The 23611-nt window shown below is 35.8% G+C and overlaps 1 long non-coding RNA gene across 1 annotated transcript in view; it reads left to right on the forward strand.

The window, feature by feature from the left end:
* The window catches only part of LOC139183942 (uncharacterized), a 141287-nt gene that overhangs the window by 38267 nt on the left and 79409 nt on the right, over positions 1-23611 (forward strand). Inside the window, exon 2 of the long non-coding RNA XR_011567424.1 lies at positions 10033-10088. This is a non-coding gene — a long non-coding RNA (uncharacterized lncRNA). The remainder of the gene's footprint in view (positions 1-10032; positions 10089-23611) is intronic.

A 23611-nucleotide genomic window follows, 5' to 3' on the forward strand; every position in this document is an offset into this window, starting at 1 on the left:
CCCCTAGCCGATTCTGTTCTGAGGAGATCACAAGTGTGCTATAGAAGACTTTTCACTTTTTTGCACTGATATTCTTGGCTCCACTTTCTGTCCCAAACTATGGCAATTTCTTAATGACCTCAATTGAAGAATATTTGCTTTGGAAAACGGTTTTTCTCTGTTCATCCAGTATGTTCTGTATGTAACATTTTGTATTTTTCTCATTGGTTCCAGAACCTACTTATACACTCTCTCTTTTACTGTGTTCTCTAAGATCATAGGCTATTTCCAGTCCAGACCCTTGTCTAGTCACTCCTCCCGTGAATAAATGCTTAATTGCAGATTTTCCATTCTTGTTTGCCTGAGAGGTGACTATAGAGATTTTTTCTTTGAAGCCTAGGGTCAAGGGCTTGTCCGGTAACACAAGTCATGAATTGCAAGAAAGATGACCTTAATGTTTCTTGATTATAGCACTAGTCTTCATCTATAGATTTTCCACATATAGCTGAGGATATTTCTTGTTAAAAATTACTTCACAATTACCCTAACCACTGTACCCTCTTTCTGAAATGGGACTGGAGGCATGGAGCATTCACACTAATTATCAGCTGAAACAACCCTCATGCACTTGACACAGAAAAACACCTTCAAGTTCATGATGCTGTCAATTCTTATACATGGTAACCTTTACAACTAATTTTCACATTGTGAATATGATTGAGTGAGTAGAATCAAGCTTTCCTATGAAAATTTACTTCCTTTCTGTTTTCATTTTTTTTTACTGAAGTATAACATACATATTTAAAAGTACACAAATCACATGTGTATAGCCCAATACATTTTTACAAAGTAAACATGCCTCTATAACTGCCAAAAAAAGCAAGAAACTGAATATTCCCATTGCACAAGCAGTGCTTCTGCTTGCCTGCTAGTCAACCCACCCCCACCAAGGATAATCCTTTATTTGTTTCTTTACTAAATTTTAAATAAAATCTCACAGTATGCCAGACTACTTTGTGTGTGTGTGGGTGTGTATGTGTGTAGCTCCTCTTAGTCAACATTGTTTTTGAAATCAATCCATGTTTTAGTGGAGTAATAATTAGTTTATCTCAGTGCTATACAGAAAAGGTCAGAACACTTTTTCTATAAATAGTGAAAGTGAAGTCGCTCAGACGTGTCCGACTCTTTTGAGACCCCATGGACTATAGCCTACGAGGCCCCTCAGTCCATGGGATTTCCCAGGCGAGAATATTGGAGTGGGTTGCCATTTCCTCTCCAGGGGATCTTCCCATCCCAGGGGTGGAGCCAGTTTCTCCCGCAGTGCAAGCAGACACTTTACAGTCTGAGCTACTAAGGAAGCCCTTTTTCTGTAAAGGGCCAGGTAATACATTTTGTATCCTTGCAAGCCATATAGGTTCCATTGTAACTATTAAAACTGCTGGTATAGCACAAAAGAAGCTGTAGACCATATGCAAACAAAATAATACAATTATATTCTAATAAAACTTTATTTACAAAAACAGGGAGTGGGTCAGCTGTGTCAGCTGGTTTTAGTTTGATGACTGTCAAAAATCTTGAAGGTGGACTGCCCAGTCTGTCGAAGGCCTGATTTCTGAACTTCCAAAGCATTTACTTGGCTGAGTGATGAGATGTGTGGCTCAAAGGAGTAGAGCATACACCATAGACACCAAAGCAAAAGAAGTCATTTTGGGGAGGTTTATCCTGCCAAGGTCTGGGTTGCTTTTGAAGACTGCTAAAAATAGTCTCATACAGAGTGAGTCCACTGCCAGCGGTAATCAACAAAATGTCTTTATGGAGTCTGATCAGAATAATAGAGACTGAAGATACCTCAGTGTCTTTATAATTCACTAGTACCTTTCAGTTTTTGAAAAGTTATATAATAAATCATATTGCTAGATTTGTTTGTAGATGTTGAATTAACACAAGCCAAAGAGAGTTATCTGTTCCATCATCTTATTGTTGAGTTTGAAATATTTACATGCCTATGTTGACCATGGATAATCTTTATCTATTTTATTATTCACATCACTTTTCATTTACTTTTATAACTGACCAGGTCACCCTAATGCAAACTTTCCAGTTTTCTTAAAAGTCTGATAGTTTTTATTTTCATTATAGTTTTGCTTCGTATCTTGGGGAATTCTAAATCTTCTTTTTGTTGTGGTTCAGTTAGAGCGCTGGAGTCCTTTTATTAGTTCCATCACCCTAATATAAACTTTCAGCTTTTCTTAAAAGTCTAATGGTTTTGATTTTCATTATAATTTTGCTTCATATCTCGGGAAATTCTGAGTCCTTTGTTTGTTGTTCAGTCACAGCACTGGAATCCTTTTTTAGTTCCATATTATTTTTCTTTTACTTTATCTTAAAATAGTCTATGTAGAATACAGTCACTGCTCTTATAAAGTTTTAAAAATGATTTGAAAATATCTGTATTTGAGATCAAAAACTTGAATATTTATCCATTTTCATAGTTACTTTGTAAGTACATCGAAGTATTGAATGACATATGCAGAGCTCATCATTATTATCTTTCTGTTTCATGAATAAATTACCAAGTGAATTATTCAAATTAAGTTTCATGAATTAATATCAAAGGATTAGTCTGTTCCTGACAATAGGTTAATAAATTGCAGAGTAAGCTACAGAGACCTTGCTTTTAAATAATTGGTATTATTTATTGTATTCTTAGATATAGGAATTTATTCTATGAGTTCATTTCCTTAAAATCTCCTGAGTCATATGTAAAGATTTTGTTCATATTGCTTTGTGTTGCATGATGGCTTATTTTTTCTCTTTCAATAATTTTCAAATGCACACATGACAAAAATTAATATGAATGAATTACCAGTTACCATCAATTTGCAAAATATAATGTATTAAATGTAACAAAAGGTAGGCAATACAGTAAAATATCACTGAAAGCAGGATATAAAAATTAATTTGTTACTCTAAAAGTAATAAATTATAAAACAGTTGAAGAAATATAGCTTTTCAATGCAATCATATTTATCAATAAATATTTATACTTTATCTGTTAATGTAATCTTCTAAACTTCTTGAACAATTTTTTCATTGTCATAAATGGTTTAATAAACACTGCTATAAACATATTTATAAATCTTATGGAACAAATCTCAGTATTATCTAGCCTTTCCTGTTCCATTTTAGTTTTCTACTAGAAGACTGACTCGACGCTTTTTTTTCATTTTTTTTTAATTTTATTTTTTAACTTTACAGTATTGTATTGGTTTTGCCATATATCAACATGATCTGTCATCCCTCTGAGTCGTCCCAGTGCACCAGCCCCAAGCATCCAGTATTGTGCATTGAACCTGGACTGGCAACTCGTTTCATACATGATATTATACATGTTTCAATGCCATTCTCCCAAATCATCCCACCCTCTCCTTCTCCCAAAGAGTCCAAAAGACTGTTCTATACATCAATGTCTCTTTTGCTGTCTTGTATACAGGGTTATTGTTACCATCTTTCTAAATTCCATATATATGCATTGCTGCTGCTGCTGCTAAGTTGCATCAGTCGTGTCTGACTCTGTGCGACCCCATGGACGGCAGCCCACCAGGCTCTGCCATCCCTAGGATTCTCCAGGCAAGAACACTGGAGAGGGTTGCCATTTCCTTCTCCAATGCATGAAAGTGAAAAGTGAAAGTGAAGTCGCTCAGTCATGTCCGACTCCTAGGGACCCCATGGACTGCAGCCTACCAGGCTCCTACTTCCATGGGATTTTCCAGGCAAGAGTATTGGAGTGGGGTGCCAAGTATACTGTATTGGTGTTTTTCTTTCTGGCTTACTTCACTCCGTATAATAGGCTCCAGTTTCATCCACCTCATTAGAACTGATTCAAATGTATTCTTTTTAATGGCTGAGTAATACTCCATTGTGTATATGTACCACTGCTTTCTTATCCATTCATCTGCTGATGGACATCTAGGTTGCTTCCATGTCTTGGCTATTATAAACAGTGCTGCGATGAACATTGGGGTACACGTGTCTCTTTCAATTCTGGTTTCCTCAGTGTGTATGCCCAGCAGTGGAATTGGTGTCATAAGGCAGTTCTATTTCCAGTTTTTTAAGGAATTTCCACACTGTTCTCCATAGTGGCTGTACTAGTTTGCATTCCCACCAACAGTGTAAGAGGGTTCTCTTTTCTCCACACCCTCTCCAGCATTTATTGCTTGTAGACTTTTGGATCACAGCCAGTTTGGCATGAAATGGTACCTCATAGTGGTTTTGATTTGCATTTCTCTGATAATGAGTGATATTGAGCATCTTTTCATGTGTTTGTTAGCCATCTGTATGTCTTCTTTGGAGAAATGTCTATTTAGTTCTTTGACCCATTTTTTGATTGGGTCATTTATTTTTCTGGAATTGAGCTGTAGGAGTTGCTTGTATATTTTTGAGATTAGCTGTTTGTCAGTTGCTTCATTTGCTATTATTTTCTCCCATTCTGAAGGCTGTGTTTACACCATGCTTATAGTTTCCTTTGTTGTGCAGAAGCTTTTAAGTTTAATTAGGTCCCATTTGTTTATTTTTGCTTTTATTTCCAATATTCTGGGAGGTGGGTCATAGAGAATCCTGCTGTGATGTATGTCGGAGAGCATTTTGCCTATGTTCTTCTCTAGGAGTTTTATAGTTTCTGGTCTTACGTTTAGATCTTTAATCCATTTTGAGTTTATTTTTGTGTATGGTGTTAGAAACTGTTCTAGTTTCATTCTTTTACAAGTGGTTGACCAGTTTTCCCAGCACCACTTGTTAAAGAGATTGTCTTTAATCCATGCTTCTTTACATAGTTTTATTTCATCTGTATCAACTACACTTTCTTAAAGTCGCTTAAGTTTCCAAATATTATTCCTGAGGGTTATAGACTTGGTATTTTGAGCTGTCCAGGGCTTCACAGCAGCTTATAACTAAAACGTAGAACAAAACCTGAAATCAAGGATTACTCTGGTAACTCACTGTACAAGAACTCAACTTGCTCACTGAGATACACAAGGAAACAGTGCACTATCTAGTGTAGCACATACAGTGCACGAGGCATGGTGCACTGAGGATGGCTCTGCACTTGTATTTCCTGCTAACGGAGCTCAGAACGTTTAGGAAGAGGGACTCAACAGTTAATGTATTCTGGGCCAATCCAGTGGCATCCCTGACATTAGTTAGTTAAAAAAATTTTATTTTTGTTTCATTCATATTTTTAAGCACTTATTTCTTAATAATATTATCAGATAATGGAAATAATGGAATAGGATTCTTCTCTTTATGCATTTCTGAAATAATTTATCCAGGTGAATAAGTCTATGGTAACTACCTTTTATTCTATTTAATACTCTAAATAACATAGAAAGACAAAGATATTTTAGAAAAAAAAATTTTTAGCTTTTATCTCTATTTCATTATTTTTAAAAGGAACAATTCTTTCATTTGTTTTGTATAGATCCTGGCTGTCTTTATAATAATTTTATTGACTCTGTTCCACAATAGCCATCAAATTATTAATTTTATCTGAAAGTAAAAGAGCATGTTTGTTAAGCTAACATTGAAACAAAGATCAAGATTAAGTGAAAATATTGGAAAGAGTTAGTTGCTCAGTTGTGTCTGACTCTTTGTGATCCCAAGGACTGTAGCCCACCTGGCTCCTATGTTTATGGGATTTCCCAAGCAAGAATACTGGAGTGGGTTGCCATTTCCTTCTCCAGGGGATCTTCTTGACCCAGGGATCGAACCTGGGTCTCCAGCGTTGCAGGCAGAGTCTTTACATCTGAGCCACCAGGGAAGCCAAGCTGATTTTAAAAATGAAATGACTTATAACAATTTGAGAAAATACAGATGTACAATATTTTGGGAGAAAAAATTACACTTAAGTATGTGGTGCATGCATGCTCAGTCATGTCTGACTCTTAAGACACCATGAACTGTAGTCCGCCAGGCTCCTCTGCCTATGAGACTTTCCAGGCCCAAATACTGGAGTAGGTTGCCATTTCCATCTCCAGTGGATCCTCCCAACCCAGGGATCAAACCCATATCTCCTGCATTGCTGGCAAATTTGTTACCACTGAGCCATCTGGGAAGTCCTTAAGTATGTAGAAAGCATGAAAAAAAAATTTTTTTAAATCATTTCCACATAGGTTCAAATACAGTATCTTTTTTGCAGAGAATATGAATTAGTACTCCAAATATTTTTAAAACATCTGAAAATAGGCTAGTATTCTTGTTAGTAATGACTGAAGTAAGCCAACCTCTGCTTTAGCTGTCATGAAAATTATTAAAGAATAATGTCCCAGTTTGAGACCCTATATTTTAATACTAGCAAAGAACAGCAATCATATTTAAAGATTTAATAGAAAAAAAATAGCTAGTTATAGTAATCTTGGTGACAAAGTAAAAAAACACATATAGATGAACCTAAAATACAGGTTAAACCAAATAGTTTTTTTGATCAAAAAACATATACTTGAATAAAAACACAAAGAACTCAACTAATTATCACTTGTAGGAATTTGTCATTTCAGAAAATATGTATTTAAATAAAGCTAGCTTCATTTTTTTAATAGTTAAATATAATATTGACCTTAATGTGCTAGTTCATTTAGTGGCAGCAACTTAATTTTATCAGTGCAAATAAATCAGTGAATGCTGAATTTTTTTCAGTGAATGACATATTTCTTATTCTTCCTTTTTATTTCCTTGTACTTGAAGTGCTGGGTAATTTGAACAGAGAAGGGCAACAGATAGTCATCATATTCTTTCACTGCTGGCTTTGACTGACATTTCTGTGAAACCATTTTGTTTCTATGCAGGTCACTGAGCCTCCTGCCTTCTTAGATCCCCTGGTCCTCTCAAAGATGCTTCCATACTTCTTTAGCAGAAATCTTTAGATAGTCTTCTATAGTACTCTAGGTCATAAGCAACCTGTGAGGTATCTCAGACCCTTTCTATCTCTCACTGATCCAGGGATGTATTTTGAGCTTTCTCTTGATACAGAGGAATCTTGGGGAAGGTGCCTCCCGAGTTTTACACTGAAGGAGAAGCATCTGTCTTGTTGTCATTATTGTTTCATATTTTCCATAAATAGATTCTAAAATTTAACCAGGATTCTAGCTTTTCCAAGTTGCAGATTAATGAGTTGGTTTGGTAAAATAATATCTTCCATCAGGGACAACAATACCTTTCTTTAAATAAACATTTTGCCCCTCCCCTGTTAATGCCCACTATTTAATTTCTTTCACTGAAATAAATTAGAATCTTACACCATTTTCCCAAATATTTATCTTTATGCCATAAACTTCATTCGTGAAGCCCTTCAGATATTTTCTTTTCTAATAATCAGATGGCAGGCTACAAAGATTCAAATCCTCCTCCACTCTCCCCAAATCAAAAGATGATTAGCAACTTGCTCTCAGTTATAGGCAAAAAAAGAACATATATTATGAACAAGTGTGTTCTTCTCAGAAATACAAGCTTAAAAATTTTTGAAGTTCACATGTATACCTGTGGTGGATTCATTTTGATATTTGGCAAAACTAATACAATTATGTAAAGTTTAAAAATAAAATACAATTAATTAAAAAAATTTTTTTTGAAGTTCAATTATATAATTGAACAGCATTAGGGAAAAAATAAAAGACTTGTCTCATTAGAGACAGAAAAGGCAATGGAAAAATCCAACATTCACACATGAAAAGAAGAAATGAAGTCTTAACAGATTTGGATTAGAAGAAAGTTTCCTCAATCTAAAAATGGACATTTAAAAGATGCTATAGCTAACTTATTCAATAATTGGTAAATTACTGAACCATTTAAATCAATTGAAGTTAGGCATTAATCAAGGCTATCAACTGTTCAGTTCCACATCCAACATTATAGAGATTTTAGTATAGTGACAAAAAGAAAAATATATGTATAAACTTGGAAAATATTAATCTGTTTTCATTCAACATAATAGTTCACAGAAAATCTTTAAGGTTCACAGAGTTTGAGGTCAAAACTTAAAAAACATTAATATCTCTGTATTATTAGCAGTATACAATTGAAATATAAAATTAAAAAAATTATTTTTACCTTGACAGCAAAGTCATAAAAAGTCATACGCTTAGCCAGATTTACCAAAATATAAATGACCTTACTGAGAGAAATTTAGAACAAAAATATGTTACTGATTTGAAAGAACATTCTTCATATGTCAATTTCTTCAAATTGATTTATAGATTCAATTCAATTCCAGTGAAAACAACAGGCTATTTTGTAGAAATTGAGAAGCTGAATCCCAAATTTACACACTTGGGAGGGCACAGATTTTGGATGATATGCTAGGATCATTCCCTGGGGTCACCCTAAGTACACATTTTACCCTTTTGTTTTTTGCAGACAGAATACTGCACCAGGTGATTTGAAGAAAGAAATAGTGTGTGTATACTTAAACAACTCCCTTTAAGACTTTACAAGACTACCAATTCAAAGACATTTTCTTTTATTTCTAAACTGGATCAACTTAATTATGATTTGACAGTGTAGTAATCCCAAAGTTACTTACAAATATCTTCCCTGTATTTTCATGTTCTAAATAAGGTTATATAGAATGTGATTACTACAACTCATACAGACTGTTAAAATTAAGAAAGTAAATGTTCCTATGGTCAGAGTACTTTGGGGTAAAAAAAACATCTTCAACATTTGAGTTTATATTTGATAGGCTATTAATTTTTAAAATTTCCTTAATATTTGAACACAGATATTGTTCAAAAAGGTGCTTAAAATGAGAGATAATGCTACATTTTGAAAGATAATTAAAAGTTAATAAAATTTATTCTAAATGTGGTGGTTAAGTCACTAAGTCATGTTTGGCATCTCCGTGGACTGTAGCCGGCCAGGCTCCTATGTCCACGGGATATTTTAGGTAAGAATACCACAGTGGGTTGCCATTTCCTTCTCCATATTCTAAAAATGTAATAGTTTGCAAAATTAGCAGAACACTGCAACTCAACTATATGTCAATAAAAATAGAGAATGGTAACATTTTAAAAAAGTATTAACTGAGCACCTACTAATGCTCACATATAGTTTTAGACCTGGGCTTCAGCTAGTGGAGGGTGTTTAATTGAAGGAGATGAACCTTATTTATTCTTTAACTCAAGCTTTTAACTCATTTGCCAAATAGAGCTATTTTTCCAGATAACTTATTCAAACCATACTTTTAAAAATATGTTTAGTCATAAGGTTAATCATAAACTAATGTGGGATAGAAATTCAGACCATGTGAGGCAATACAAATATATTCCCCCAAATGAAAATATATTTTGGAAAAAGTTCATGCTGTTTCTCTCTCTGAATTTCACTTAAAACCAGTAACATCTCTGTATTTTCAATATTTTCAACTGTTTCAAGGTATAGGTTTAATGTTTACCCAACTAACTGGAGAAACATCTTAAAAAATGTGTTTATTTTTTATTGTATTCAATGATCATGACACTGAAAGATTAGAACTGAACAACAGCATCCTGCTAATCTAAAACAATAAGGATAATTTTGGTGGGGAAAATCTGGTTGGTTACTCAAGCTCAGAAAACAACATTTTTACCACAAAAATTCATGAAGGTATTCTTTAAACAGATAACATGTATAGTTTCATTCAAGTTTTTCAATATTTTCCATAATTTGAGAAAATACATGTCTAATAAAAGATATGTGTGTAAATATGGAGTTTAATTTCATATTGAACTGCATCACTGACTTTGAATGTTCATGTGATCACCTGCTCAGGAATTTCTGGTTATCTCATTTGAGAGCTTTTGACCTATGAAGCTTATTAGACAAAGCTGAGTCATGTGGCCCAAAGTGGCAGTATTAATTAATGTTCTCATAATGATCATTGGCTTAATCACATTCATAATTTAAGAAGTCTTGTGTCAGCTTTTACCAACGTGTTTACAGCTATAACAGTGGCAGTTATTGCACAATGTTTGATTAGTCGTTTCTAACAAGCTCACTTTTTCCTTTTATTTTTTTTCTTTTCAGATTTCCATTAGACATTTGGGATTTCTTCCAGTAACAAAAGGCAAAACATTGTAAAGGTAATAAACAAATGCATTCTTTACTATTGTATCCATGTCTTATATCAGTCGCATTTTCCATTATTAATTACTGATTACATAAACAACATTACACATACACTGGATATTTAACTAATCAAAAAACTAAATACATAAAGAAATTTTAGTGTCATCCATCAAGTACATACTGTCAGACACTCTGTCAGGTGCTTGATATATAGTATGTCTAATTCTCACAGTGACTCTACAAGGTTAATGAGAAATCTCATTATATGTAAGAAAAATGCTCGAACAATTAATAGAAACTTGAATTTACACAGCTAACATGGAAAAATGGCCCAATTAAAACCAAATCTTTTGGCCTCAAATCTTGTTCTCTCCCTTATGGTATGTTGCTATCAGGTGCTATCAGGTCAAAAAGTAACTGATTAACTGTTTTACATGTTTTGTTTTACTGAGAACAGGTTTCCAAAGTCCAGTATATGTTCACAGAAATTAGAAGCCAAATTTTGATTTTGCATGATGATGAAAGGACACTAACCAAGGCACTCTTTCCCTTGGCTGTATGAAAATTAGTCATTCCTACTATTATCCCCCAGATTGGTAGCCTTCTTCTATCTTCCCTGATAGCTCAATTGGTAAAGATCCGCCTGCAATGAAGGAGACCCTGGTTCGATTCCTGGGTCGGGAAGAGCCACTGGAGAAGGGATAGATAGGCTAAGCCCTCCAGTATTCTTGGGCTTCCCTTGTGGCTCAGCTGGTAAAGATTCTACCTGCAGTGTGGGAAACCTGGGTTGATCCCTGGGTTGGGAAGATCCTCTGGAGAAGGGAAAGGCTACCCACTCCAGTATTCTGGCCTGGAGAATCCCATGGACTGTATAGTCCATGGGGTTGGAGAGTCAGACATGACTGAGTTTCACTTTCTATTTTTTAATTTACAACTCCACTTCATAAAACCAACACACACCCTACCCACTCCCAAAATGGCCTTCATAAGAAATGTATATTAACAAATGCATTTTCCCTTTTCCTATCTTCTAAACTTTCTACTCAGTTGCTTCTGTTTTGAAGTCTGCTAACAGGGTTTGGGCCTTCTGTGATGGAGGGTTGGTAGAAAAGTGAGAGGAAGAGAAATAACAGAAAGTGCTGGTGTATTCTATAGAGAAAAGTTGAGTGAGCAAAGGAAGAGCTAGAAATTCTTAGCATACAGAATGTATGAAAGCAGGTGAAGTTCAAGGGGTGAGATGAAAGCTCTGAGTTGTCTGTGAGAACCCAGTCTGGAACAAAGATTTTCTAGGTACTGGACAGTGAAAATCATAGACAGTTGGAAGGAGAAAGAATTTGTGAGTTAAGAAACAAATTAAAAGAAAAAAGTGTTTATTTTGTATAGTGGTATAGTGAAAGTGAAGTCGCTCAGTCGTGTCCGACTCTTTGCAACCCCATGGACTGTAGCCTACCAGGCTCCTCTGTCCATGGGATTTTCCAGGCAAGAATACTGGAGTGGGTTGCCACATATAGGGGTATAGCTGAGCCGATTAACAATGTTCAGGTGAACAGCAAAGGGACAGGGACAGAGCCACACATATACATATACATATTCATGTATCCATTCTCCCCCAACTCGCTGCCCATTCAGGCTGCCACATAACATTGAGCAGAATTCCATGTGCGATACAGTAAGTGCTTGTTGGTTATACATTCAAAATACAGAAGTGTGTACATGTCCATTCCACACTCCCTAACTATCCCTTCCCCCAATCCTTCACCCTGGCATCCATAAATTGTTTCTCTAAGTCTGTGAGTCTGTTTCTGAGACAGAGATTTTTATAAGTTCCATGGATTATACGTTTGGTTCTCTCAGTCACAAAGTTCTTGCATAACTCTTTTATGGGTCAAGAAATTGTTCATTTTCCCAGTGGCAATGCTTACTCTACCTTTGCATATCTGAAACTGTTAACCATGACTTAAAGAGACTGGCTAGCAAGTACACTTTGTAATATCTCTGTTAGAGGGCAGAGGATGCCTACATCTTAAATCCTAAAGAGAAGAAAAAGAATTGTATCTGGCTATCATTATCGTCTTCTCTGTAGGGGATTCCACCATTTTATTTACTGACTTGTCTTAAAAATACTTATGAATGTATATGATAACAAAGGGAATATCTCCTGATCTATAATTTAAAAAAAAAGTCTTAAAATAATCCCTTTAATCCTTAATGTAGTATATTTTGTTAACTCATTTGAAGTCATTAGCTCTGGGGATATTGATTCGGAACGGTAGCCTTAGATAGAATGCCTGACACAGGACACTTGGCGGGCAGGAGCAGCACTGCCTTTGGAATAACCCAAGTCCAGGTGCAGACGCGGCAGAGGCGGAACATGGGCTTTGTCTCATCCAGTATGACCTATTCATTCACTGTCATACAAGTGATGACCAAAACATAATCTTCAGTTGTTTTCAGAGGAAACACAAAGAAATATATTTTGAAGCACTGAATAAAATGGGAATGTAGCATTAGCCTCATTTTCAAGGCTAGTAAGAGTAAAAGATCATAAAATCTTCCATAAAACACTCAAAAAAGCACAAACTTTATGAACACGGTTGATAACAATAATTTTCTTTTGGCTGAAAGGAATATAAAGTTCACCAAACAAAGCTATGTTTTTAGTGCCTTAAAATAACATGAACACTCTGGTTCATTGGATGTCCTATATTCAGCAAATTAATTGGGACAAACCACTTCAGGAAAAAAAAAAAAAAAAGTATGCTGAACATTATTTTATTTCCTTTTAGTTATGCTTCAAAGACATACTGATAAAAAGGTTTTCTAAAAGCAAGGTGGTTAATTACTAGGGTTGTTCTGCTCTGAGATCACATTTAAACTGCAATTACTCTAAAAGCAAGATTATAGCTACTACAGTTGCCCAGTTCTAAACCTGTATCAGCAGGAAGGTTTTATGAGTATTAAATGGATTGTGACTTCACTCTTTTCTCTAATTATTTTGTTTATTGGGAAAGGAAGGTAATCATCATAAAATTAAATATCTAATCACAGAGGCTCAACTGACAAATGGCTAATAAGCTGTTTTGTAGACTAAAACAATATTACAAATGTACTTGGCCCTAAAAAAATAAATGTCTCTGTTGTATCTCTCACACTTAATGCCGTTTTAGCAGAACAAGATTATATCTTTAAAAAATAAGGGAGGAGCAAATACAGTTATAGTAGGTCTATTTTCAAGGAGCTCATGATGTTCTGTGACAGACCACACTGCACTGATTCCATGGGAAATTTCTTTCACCTGACTGGATGTATAATAAAGTTCTTACATCCAAATTCAAATTTTACAGTATTTTCTTTACGATATGCAACATGGTAGGATATGCAGGAAAAAATGTCACATTAAGAAAAGGTCAGTAATCTATCTCTCGTTTACATTATAAAAACAGGAAAATGTCAAGGAGAGTCTTACATAACTTAGACCCTACAATTCTGGATTATTTTACTGTGTTTTAATATTAATTGTAACTTTGAGTTATGTTTGGTGGAAATGTTCTATTAAATGGTCTACAACTACACTTTTCTTTGCAACATGGTCAGTTATGTCATATTTATATCACAAAAAGTGACAAATGGTACAAATTAAGGCTTGATTCATTGTCTTGGATGTCCAAACTTTAAAAGTGACAATAACAAAATTAAACTTAAAAGTATATCCTGTCTGTAACTAGTGCCTTGTAAACAGCACAAAACTTTAAGTAAATGTTCTTCCAACATTAAAAAAAAAAATTTAAAAAAGCTATCGTTTAATTCAGTAAAGAAGCTGTTTCTAACATAGAAGAGTGAAGTTGGGACATATGCTTTTTCTTACACTTCTGTCAAAAATATCAATAGACATTATTATTAGAAATACACTTGTTCTTCATTTGCAATTATAGTTTGGCTATAGATAACAATAGTTTGGTAAAAAGCAATGATGGAGAAGGAAATGGCACCCCACTCCAGTACTCTTGCCTGGAAAACCCCATGGATGGAGGAGCCTGGTGGGCTGCAGTCCATGGGGTCACAAAGAGTTGGACACAACTGAGCGACTTCACTTTCACTTTCATGCATTGGAGAAGGAAATGGCAACCCACTCCAGTGTTCTTGCCTGGAGAATCCCAGAGATGGCAGAGACTGGTGGGCTGCCGTCTCTGGGGTCGCACAGAGTCGGATACGACTGAAGCAACTTAGCAGCAGCAGCAATGATGGCATTTAATAAGAAAAAATTGGGTTTGTGGGATTTATTGTTTTGTATAGCTTAGCATTAAAATTTAGTGTTACTTAAAATTATCTTCTACATATATTATATATCAGTAAGGTCTACAACATAAATTATATATAAATATATAGATTATATATGTATACATATGTTTTTGAAAGGTGATTCTTGAACATTTAGCAGCACACTGCTGATTCAAACATACTGTATCAATAATTATGTAAGATATATGAATATAAAAACCTCATTTAAAAGACAAAGATGGCCACAGTTGATTGAAAATAAGGCAGAGCTTACTATACACTTCTAAGAGATTTATCTTACACAGATATACAAAAAATATTGAAAGTAAAAATATGTTCAAAAAACATAATATGCAATACTTAAAGTATTATAGTATCAAATGGAACAGATTTGAATGAAAAAAGTACTATTTGAGAAAAAGAGATTTTCATAATATTAAAATAGTCCTGCTTCCTGAATTTAAATGTACAATTAAATGCAACAAACAATACACTCATAAAATACAAAAGAGAAAAATGGTGACACTAAAATGAGAACTATACAATCCTCAAAAATAAGAGACTATTTTAAGACACTGTTCTCAAAAACTGATAATGAAAATTCAGAAAAAATTCAGTGAGAATATAAGAGATTTGAACAATAGCATGGGCAGAACTGGCACAACGGCTGTATAGTTAACAAAAGTTATCAATAGTAGAAAAAACATTATATAGATACACAAGTGACTTTTACCATAATATACTATAGTCTAAGCCAAAAAACAACTCTTATTGAAAGTAAAAGGATGAAAATTTATGTATAGAACATATTCTCTGAGAACAAAGGAATTAATATACAGATTCAAAAAAATATTTCTAGAGTATGATCATATGCTTGGAAATTTAAGAACAATATAATTGCAAATAAGTCAGTGGTCAAAAAAAGAAAATGGAAATAAATTTTGTTGCTAGTCTGCCAAACACTTTGGTGGAAAGAAAAAAACAAATGAACAAAGAGACGGCTATAAAGAAATATAATAACCTGAGAGATTTAAAAATAGAAGAAATTTATTTCTCACAGTTTTGGAGGCTGGGAAATCCACTGGATGACACTGGCACTTCCCAGTGTCTGCTGAGAGTCTGCTTCCTCCAGGACAGGGCCATCTTGTCACTGCAGCATCACATTGCAGAAGAGACTAGCTAGCTAGTCTGGGGTCTCTTTAATAAGGAATTTAATTTCACAGGCAGAGCCCCATTGGCCGAGCTTCTTGACCTACTCACCTTCCAAAGGCCCCGCACTTAAACACTTCACCATGTGGGTGATGATTTCAACATAGGAGTTTTGGGAAACATTCAGACCACAGCATACCTCCTGCCTCCACAGCCCACCAAAGTGGTATATTCTACATTTGGCACAACTGATGAGCCTACATTTACTCATCAGTGTCACGCAGAGTCCACATGATCAGGAAGGGAGATAAGATGATCAAGTTGCAGAAATCCCTTCTGTCAGACACTGCCTGTGCGCATGCATGCTAAGTCACTTCAGTCATGTCTGACGCATTGTGAGCCTATGGATTGTAGGCTGCTAGGTTGCTCTGTCTATGGAATTCTCCAGGTAAGAATACTGGAGTGGATCGCCATTTCCTTCTCCAGGGAATCTTCCTGACTCAGGGATTGAACCTGCATCTCTTATCTCTCCTGCATTGGCAGGCAGGTACTTTACCACTAGAGCCACCTGCGAACCCCCTGTGAAACATTAAGGACATTTTAAAAAAGTATTTTTAAATTTATTTGCATTATAAACAAACAGGTTGTGTATACCTACAGATGTCTATATATGTGTATTATGGACTCCTGGTGCATGTACACAAAAAACTGTCACATGTACAGTGTTGTCACTTTTTTAAAAAGTCAGTTGAAAATAATGGGTATAGTTTAATTTATGTTTTGCCAAAAATTACAAAACAAAAACACGTAAAACAACTTAAAGATATGAATGTAGTACTTTATGTGAAGATGAATGTAAAAAGTATGTAAGTGAAGATGTATTGAAAAACCTTTAAATTTGGCACATAGAGACATCCTTTGACCTTCACTAGAGGCCAAGGCATCATTTCATTTAAACATTAAAGCAACTTTTGCTTTTATTTGCTTAAAATACTAAAGAATTTTAACTTGGCACCAATATAATTAAGTAGGGAAACAAAAACACATCACTGAAAGCATGTGACAAAACTCAGGTACAAGATAGTTCTCTAAAACACTTATAAAATGCTTCTATTATTGCATATTTTATCACGGATAAAAATGCAGAAACACTGAAGAATAGTTTTACAGAAGGAATGTCTCAGATCCCTTTATCAATCCACGTATCCTCTATGTTCTGCTTACCTATTTGTTGTGAGAAAAAGAAACATTTAAACACAAATTCTTTTATGCAGAGCCCGGGTTCCGTTTATGTGCTAATCTTGGGTCAAATAATGGAGAAACATCTGTCCAGTTTCCTGAGAAGTCTTGTAAAGTTACACATGAAACTCAATGATGTCTTTTAAATTCCCATGAATGCGTTGACTGCCATTTTGTCTAAACTCCATACTTTTTAGATTATTAGGAGGATCTTAGTCTATTATTCAGAACTCAACTGCATCCATTTTCAGTGATCGCTGTGCCCCTCAGACGCTATTAGAAGTCAGGAGATAGGAAGTGGACTGCATAGAGTGACTGAACTGAACTGAATCAGCTGTCTTTAAGGCATTAGATTCACAGATGTTGAAGGAGGAGGAAGAGGGAAAGGAAAAGTGAAAAGGTGCTCTTACTTGAACTTCAGTGCAGTTCAGTCCCTCAGTTGTGGCGGGCTCTTTGCAAACCCATGGACTGCAGCACAAGAGGCCTCCCTGTCCATCACCAACTCCTGGAGTTTACTCAAACTCATGTCCATTGAGTTGGTGATGCCATCCAGCCATCTCATCCTCTGTTGTCCCCTTCTCCTCCTACCTTCAATCTTGAACGTGGCACGTTGGTAATCCTCTGGGACTCTTGCTATTTTCAGACTAACACTGACTGGCTTTCAGTTCAGTTCAGTTCAGTCCAGTCTCTCAGTCGTGTCTGACTCTTTGCAATCACATGAATCACAGCATGCCAGGCCTCCCTGTCCATCACCAATGCCCAGAGTCCATCCAAACCCGTGTCCATTGAGTCAGTGATGCCATCCAGCCATCTCATCCTCTGTTGTCCCCTTCTCCTCCTGCCCTCAATCTTTTTCAGCATCAAGATCTTTTTAAATGAGTCAGCTCTTTGCATCAGGTGGCCAAAGTATTGGAGTTTCAGCTTCAGCATCAGTCCTTCTAATGAATATTCAGGACTGATTTCCTTTAGGATGGACTGGTTTGATTTCCTTGCAGTCCAAGGGACTCTCAAGAGTCTTCTCCACACCACAGTTTAAAAGCATCAATTCTTCGGTGCTCAGCTTTCTTTATAGTCCAACTCTCACATCCATACATGACCACTGGAAAAACCATAGCCTTGACTAGACGGACCTTTGTTGGCAAAGTAATGTCTCTGCTTTTTAATATGCTGTCTAGGTTGGTCATAATATTCCTTGCAAGGAGTAAGCGTCTTAATTTCATGACTGCAGTCATCATCTGCAGTGATTTTGGAGCCCAGAAAAATAAAGTTAGCCACTGTTTCTGCTGATTCCCCATCTATTTGCCATAAAGTGATGGGACCAGATGTCATGATCTTCGTTTTCTGACTGTTGAGCTTTAAGCCAACTTTTTCACTCTCCTATTTCACTTTCATCAAGAGGCTCTTTAGTTTTTCTTCACTTTCTGCCATAAAGGTGGTGTCATCTGCATATCTGAGGTTATTGATACTTCTCCCAGCAATCTTGATTATTGATTCTCATGATGTACTCTGGATATAAGTTAAATAAGCTGGGATTGTCACAGCCTTGATGTACTCTTTTCCTATTTGGAATCAGTCTGTTGTTTCATGTCCAATTCTAATTGTTGCTTCCTGACCTGCATACAGGTTTCTCAAGAGGCAGGTCAGGTGGTCTGGTATGCCCATCTCTTTCAGAATTTTCCACAGTTTATTGTGATCCACACAGTCAAAGGCTTTGGCATAGTCAATAAAGCAGAAATAGATGTTTTTCTGGAAATCTTTTGCTTTTTCCATGATCCAGCAGATGTTGGCAATTTGATCTCTGGTTCCTCTGCCTTTTCTAAAACCAGCTTGAACATCTGGAAGTTCATGTATTGCTGAAGTCTGGCTTGGAGAATTTTCAACATTACTTTATTAGTGTGTGAGATGAGTGCAATTGTGTGGTAGTTTGAGCATTTTTTAGCATTGTCTTTCTTTGGGATTGGAATGAAAACTGACCTTTTCCAGTCCTGTGGCCACTGCTGAGTTTTCCAAATTTGTTGGCATATTGAGTGCAGCACTTTCACAGCATCATCTTTCAGGATTTGGAATAGCTCAACTGGAATTCCAGCACCTCCACTAGCCCTGTTCTTAGTGATGCTTCCTAAGGCCCACTTGACTTCATATTCTAGGATGTCTGGCTCTAGGTTAGTGATCACACCATCATGATTATCTGGGTTGTGAAGATCTTTTTTGTCCAGTTTTTCTGTGCATTCTTGCCATCTGTTCTTAATATCTTCTTCTGTTAGGTCCCTACCATTTCTGTCCTTTATTGAGCCCATCTTTGCATGAAATGTTCCCTCGGTATCTCTAATTTTCTTGAAGAGATCTCTAGTTTTTCCCATTCTATTGTTTTCCTCTATTTCTTTTCATTGATCACTGAGGAAGCCTTTCTTATCTCTCCAAAGCCCGACAAAGGCAGGATTCTGCATGCATTTCACTTGGGCATGTTTCTGTGAGTACCTGGGAAAGCCCAATGTGGGACTCTACTAGGCAGTTTCTTGATGTAGAAGATGCTACCAGAACTTGCCTCCATGCCTATCTCAGTCCTAACCAAACTGACAGCTCCTTCCAAGATCTGGCCTTCTTTCTTCCAGCCATTCCACTGTACTGTTTGGGGGATGAGTACCATGATGATGATGGGACTGGTTCTAGCACCTTTTAAAGCAGCTTGATACAAAAATGGTCGAGTCACTTATTAGAGACTATCCACATTTTGATTTCTAGGCACTTTTTCTCTAACCTTGGACTTTAGTCACAATTCAGGTGAAGTTGGAGAAAACAGCCTTTGGACATAAACTACAATAAGCGTTAACACTTCCAAATTCTTCTGGCTGTATACAGTGATTTTCCTTACTTTAACTAAAGTTCTAAGACCATGCATTGCCTGGTATTCTCCTTCAGTCCTACTCTATATAGTACATAAAATGCATCAAAACTATTTATTTCTTAAAAAAGACACTTCTAATAATGTCCCACATTCAGCCTTATGATTTGTGCATTACTACATATGTTTTTGTTTTAGGTTTTTCTGATTTTGACTGAAATTTATTCATCTTCCCTCAGTTCTCTTAGGGCCTTCCCTGGTGGCTCAGAAGTAAAGAATCCTCAGGTTCGATCCCTGGGTCTGGAAGATCCCCTAGAGAAAGAAATGGCAACCCACTCCAGCATTATTGTCTGGGAAATCCCATGGACAAAAGCGCCTGGCAGGCTACAATCCATGGGGTTGCAAAAGAGTCGGATACAACTTAGTGACTAAACAGTAATAACAACTCTCTTACCATCTTTTTATCTCTCTTAGCATGCTAAGTTGCTTCAGTTGTGTCCGACTTTTTGTGACCCTTTGGACTGTAGCCCGCCAAGTTCCTCTGTCCATAGTTTTCTCCAGGCAAGAATACTGGAGTGAGTTGCTATGCTCTTGCCCCAGGGATGATCGAAACCACATCTTTTAACTTCTCCTGCACTGGCATGGGGGTTCTTTACCATCAGTACCATTTGGGAAAACCAAGTTAAGCCAATCTATTAACATATAGCTGGTATTTATTCATTAGTCAAAATTTATACAGTTCATCCCATGTACCATGTACTGGTTTAGAGAATATAAAATCAACAGTGAGCAAAATAGACACTTTATCTACTTTTATTGTATTTTTTCCTTCAATTCTTGAGCCTATTAAACTAATTTAGTGTTGGGAGTGTCTCAGAGAGTGCTAGTATTGGATAGCAAAATGATAATAAAAAGATTTTTATCTGAGCATTAAAATGAGAAATTTACAGCAAGCATAATCCTTAATGTCTAAGGAGAAATGCAAATATAACTTCATTAACTGTATCTTTCATAACATTATTATTTAAATGGCCTATGACATTTAATTCTGAGCAAAAGGGAAAATCCAAGCTCATTAATAATTAGCACTTTCCTTTCAGTCGCTTATATGTACCAGACCAAAAGTTTATCTCTCGTACTTTGTAAACATAAAGTAATGAAGAATATTTCTGAAGACTGTGGACTTTCAGAAATGTTAAATCATTATCATAATGCTGTACTGTAGATAAAATTAAGAACTAGAGTAAAGCAAAGCTGTCCTTAATAAGAAATGGACACAATGGCAAAAGAGCCAGTATATAGAGGTGGTGTTTCTGAAGAACAACAACAAAAAAGCAAAAACCGCCGGTGCTGTGAGCAATTGTGGAACACGTGGAAGCCTGTCGTTAGTCCAAATATAATGCAATCAAGAATATGTTAAACAGAGTTAGGCAGAGTGCAATTTTTATCCAGCTATATACCATGCAGAATTGTATTGCTTAAGGTATTGAAGTCTCAGCATCCTAAAGACAGGAATTATTATATTTCTCTTATGCAATCTAAAGGGATTTTCTGACCCTCAATGCGCAAATTTATGTAGAGTACCATGTGCTATAAGAAATATTGCAGTGCACAGCATTATTATCAAGTATGTGTGGTTTCTTAGTCATTTATTAAATAGAAAACATGAGCTAAACATTTATATGTTGGAGTTGTTTACAATATTAGTTGGATATAATTGGTATAATTAAAATTGCTTAATTTGTAAGCAAATATTTATCTAAAGACATTCTGTGCAATATAAAGGAAGTTTAATAAGCCTTTAATTACTGCAGAACAATCATATGGAAGTCATGGACTTTACCTCCTGACACATCTTAAAATGTTTCTTTTTTTTTTTTTCTGCTAATATTCCTAATCAGTGTGCCTAGTTAATATGATATTTTCTTTATTGCTTCACTTGCAGTTCCATGATTATCACTATAACAAAACTATGTTCTTAATTGTTGGCTATATTTATAAACATTAACTAATGTAGCAAATAAACTAAGAAAATAGACAAGCAAAGAAAATCTCCTCAAAGTTAGAATGGAGTAAATCCTCCCTGTTAAACAAATAATGTCTTTTGATGTTTTCAGAAGGGGAAGGCAGTCTTTAAAAAGTGCAGCAAAATGTGTGGAATAAAGTTATTCTGTGTGTTGAAGGGTGTTATTTATAAAAAAAAAAATTGTTGGTGCTTTAATCATGTCACAGATTTAAGAGCTCTTTGAAATGTGGTGTATATAGTGTATATATAACTGTAAGTATCATTAAAATTACCATTATTTTTACTAGTAAATATGCTACAGATAAGTAGGAATAATGTGCAAGTCTTTTACCCTCACTGACCATTAAGTTCTCCATGCCAGCACACTTCCATACAAATTATGGTATATACATCATGTCTGAAAAAGCAAATAATTGAATCATCTAACTAATGTGTATATTGTATACCAATTACTCATTGTCTAGGCAGTACTAATCTACTAGTAGTCATGTAAAGAAAATCTTTATTCTTGCATAACATAAACTGTTGTTAAATTAGATAGATAACTGATCAGACACATGAATAAGCAAAATGAATAAAAATTTAAAGTAGCTAATACAAAGCAATAAAATGATATGGGGAAGGAAGTTGGGGATAATCAAGCACAGGAGAACAATGTGTTACCTAGAGCAGGCCTTTTTGAAGAGATGACAGTTTAGTGACAATATAGAAGAATGAGAACAAACAATGCTAACATCTATGGAAATAAAATTATACTCAAGGAAAACAGCAAGTGTAAAGCCCTGAGGTAGGAGCTTGCCTGGATTGCTGGTAGACCAGGAAGTTGGCAACTATGGTTTGATCAGAATGAAGAGGAGAGAGAATTATAGGAGATGAAGTCAAATAAATAATAACAGGAACTTAGAAGACATACTTGCTTACAGATCATTTTAAGGATATTGGCTTTTACTTTAGAGAGATGGGACGCCACCAAAGGGTTTTTAGACAAGAAATATCAGAATCTGCCATATTTTAGTAGATTCACTTTGACTGCTGCATTGCGCATAGATTTCAGGGATGGAGAATAAAGGCAACTTAGAAGTCTATTAGAGTAACTCAGGAGAGAAATTTTACAAAGGGATTGGAGCGGTTATAGGAGGAGAAAAACAAAAAGAGTATCATGAATTTAAAGCTAAAGTGAAGGAAATGCTTCCAGGAACAGTTGTAATAAACTGTTTCAAATGTTGATGAGCCAAAGGAGAGGGCAAAATATTGGCAATTAGGAGTTCCATCATGTAGGTCAACTGTGACCTTGCTTAGAGCAAATAGTTCTGCAGAGTCAGTATTACCAAAAGTCAACTGAATAGATAAAACAGTCAGCCACTATTTAGAGACATTTGGCTTCCCTGGTGGTGCTAGTGGTGAAGGACACACTTGCCACTGAAGATAGATGCAAGAGACAGGGGTTTGATCCCTGGGTCAGGAAGATCCCCTGGAGGAGGGCATGGCAACCTCAACATTCAAAAAACTAAGATCAGGGCATCTGGTCCCATCACTTCATGGCAAATAGATGGGGAAACAGTGGCAACAGTGACAGACTTTATATTCATGGGTTCCAAAATCACTGCAGATGGTGACTGCGGCCCTGAAATTGAAAGATGCTTGCTCCTTGGAAGAAAAGCTATAATGAACCTAGACAACGTATTAAAAAGCTGACATTACTAACAAAGGTCCCATAGTCAAAGCTATGGTTTTTCCAGTAATCATGTATGGATGTGAGAGTTGGACTATAAAGAAAGCTGAGTGTCGAAGAACTGATGCTTTTGAGCTGTGGCATTGGAGAAGATTATTGAGAGTCCCTTGGACTGCAGTGAGATCCAACCAGTCAATCTTAAATGAAATCAGTCCTAAATATTCATTGGAAGGATGGATGCTGAGGCTGAAACTCCAATACTTTGGCCACCTGATGAGAACAACTGACTCATTGGAAAAGACCCTTATGTTGGGAAAGACTGAAGGCAGGA

This window comes from Bos indicus, chromosome 7 (assembly GCF_029378745.1).
Source record: "Bos indicus isolate NIAB-ARS_2022 breed Sahiwal x Tharparkar chromosome 7, NIAB-ARS_B.indTharparkar_mat_pri_1.0, whole genome shotgun sequence".
NCBI classification, from domain to species: Eukaryota; Metazoa; Chordata; class Mammalia; order Artiodactyla; family Bovidae; genus Bos; species Bos indicus.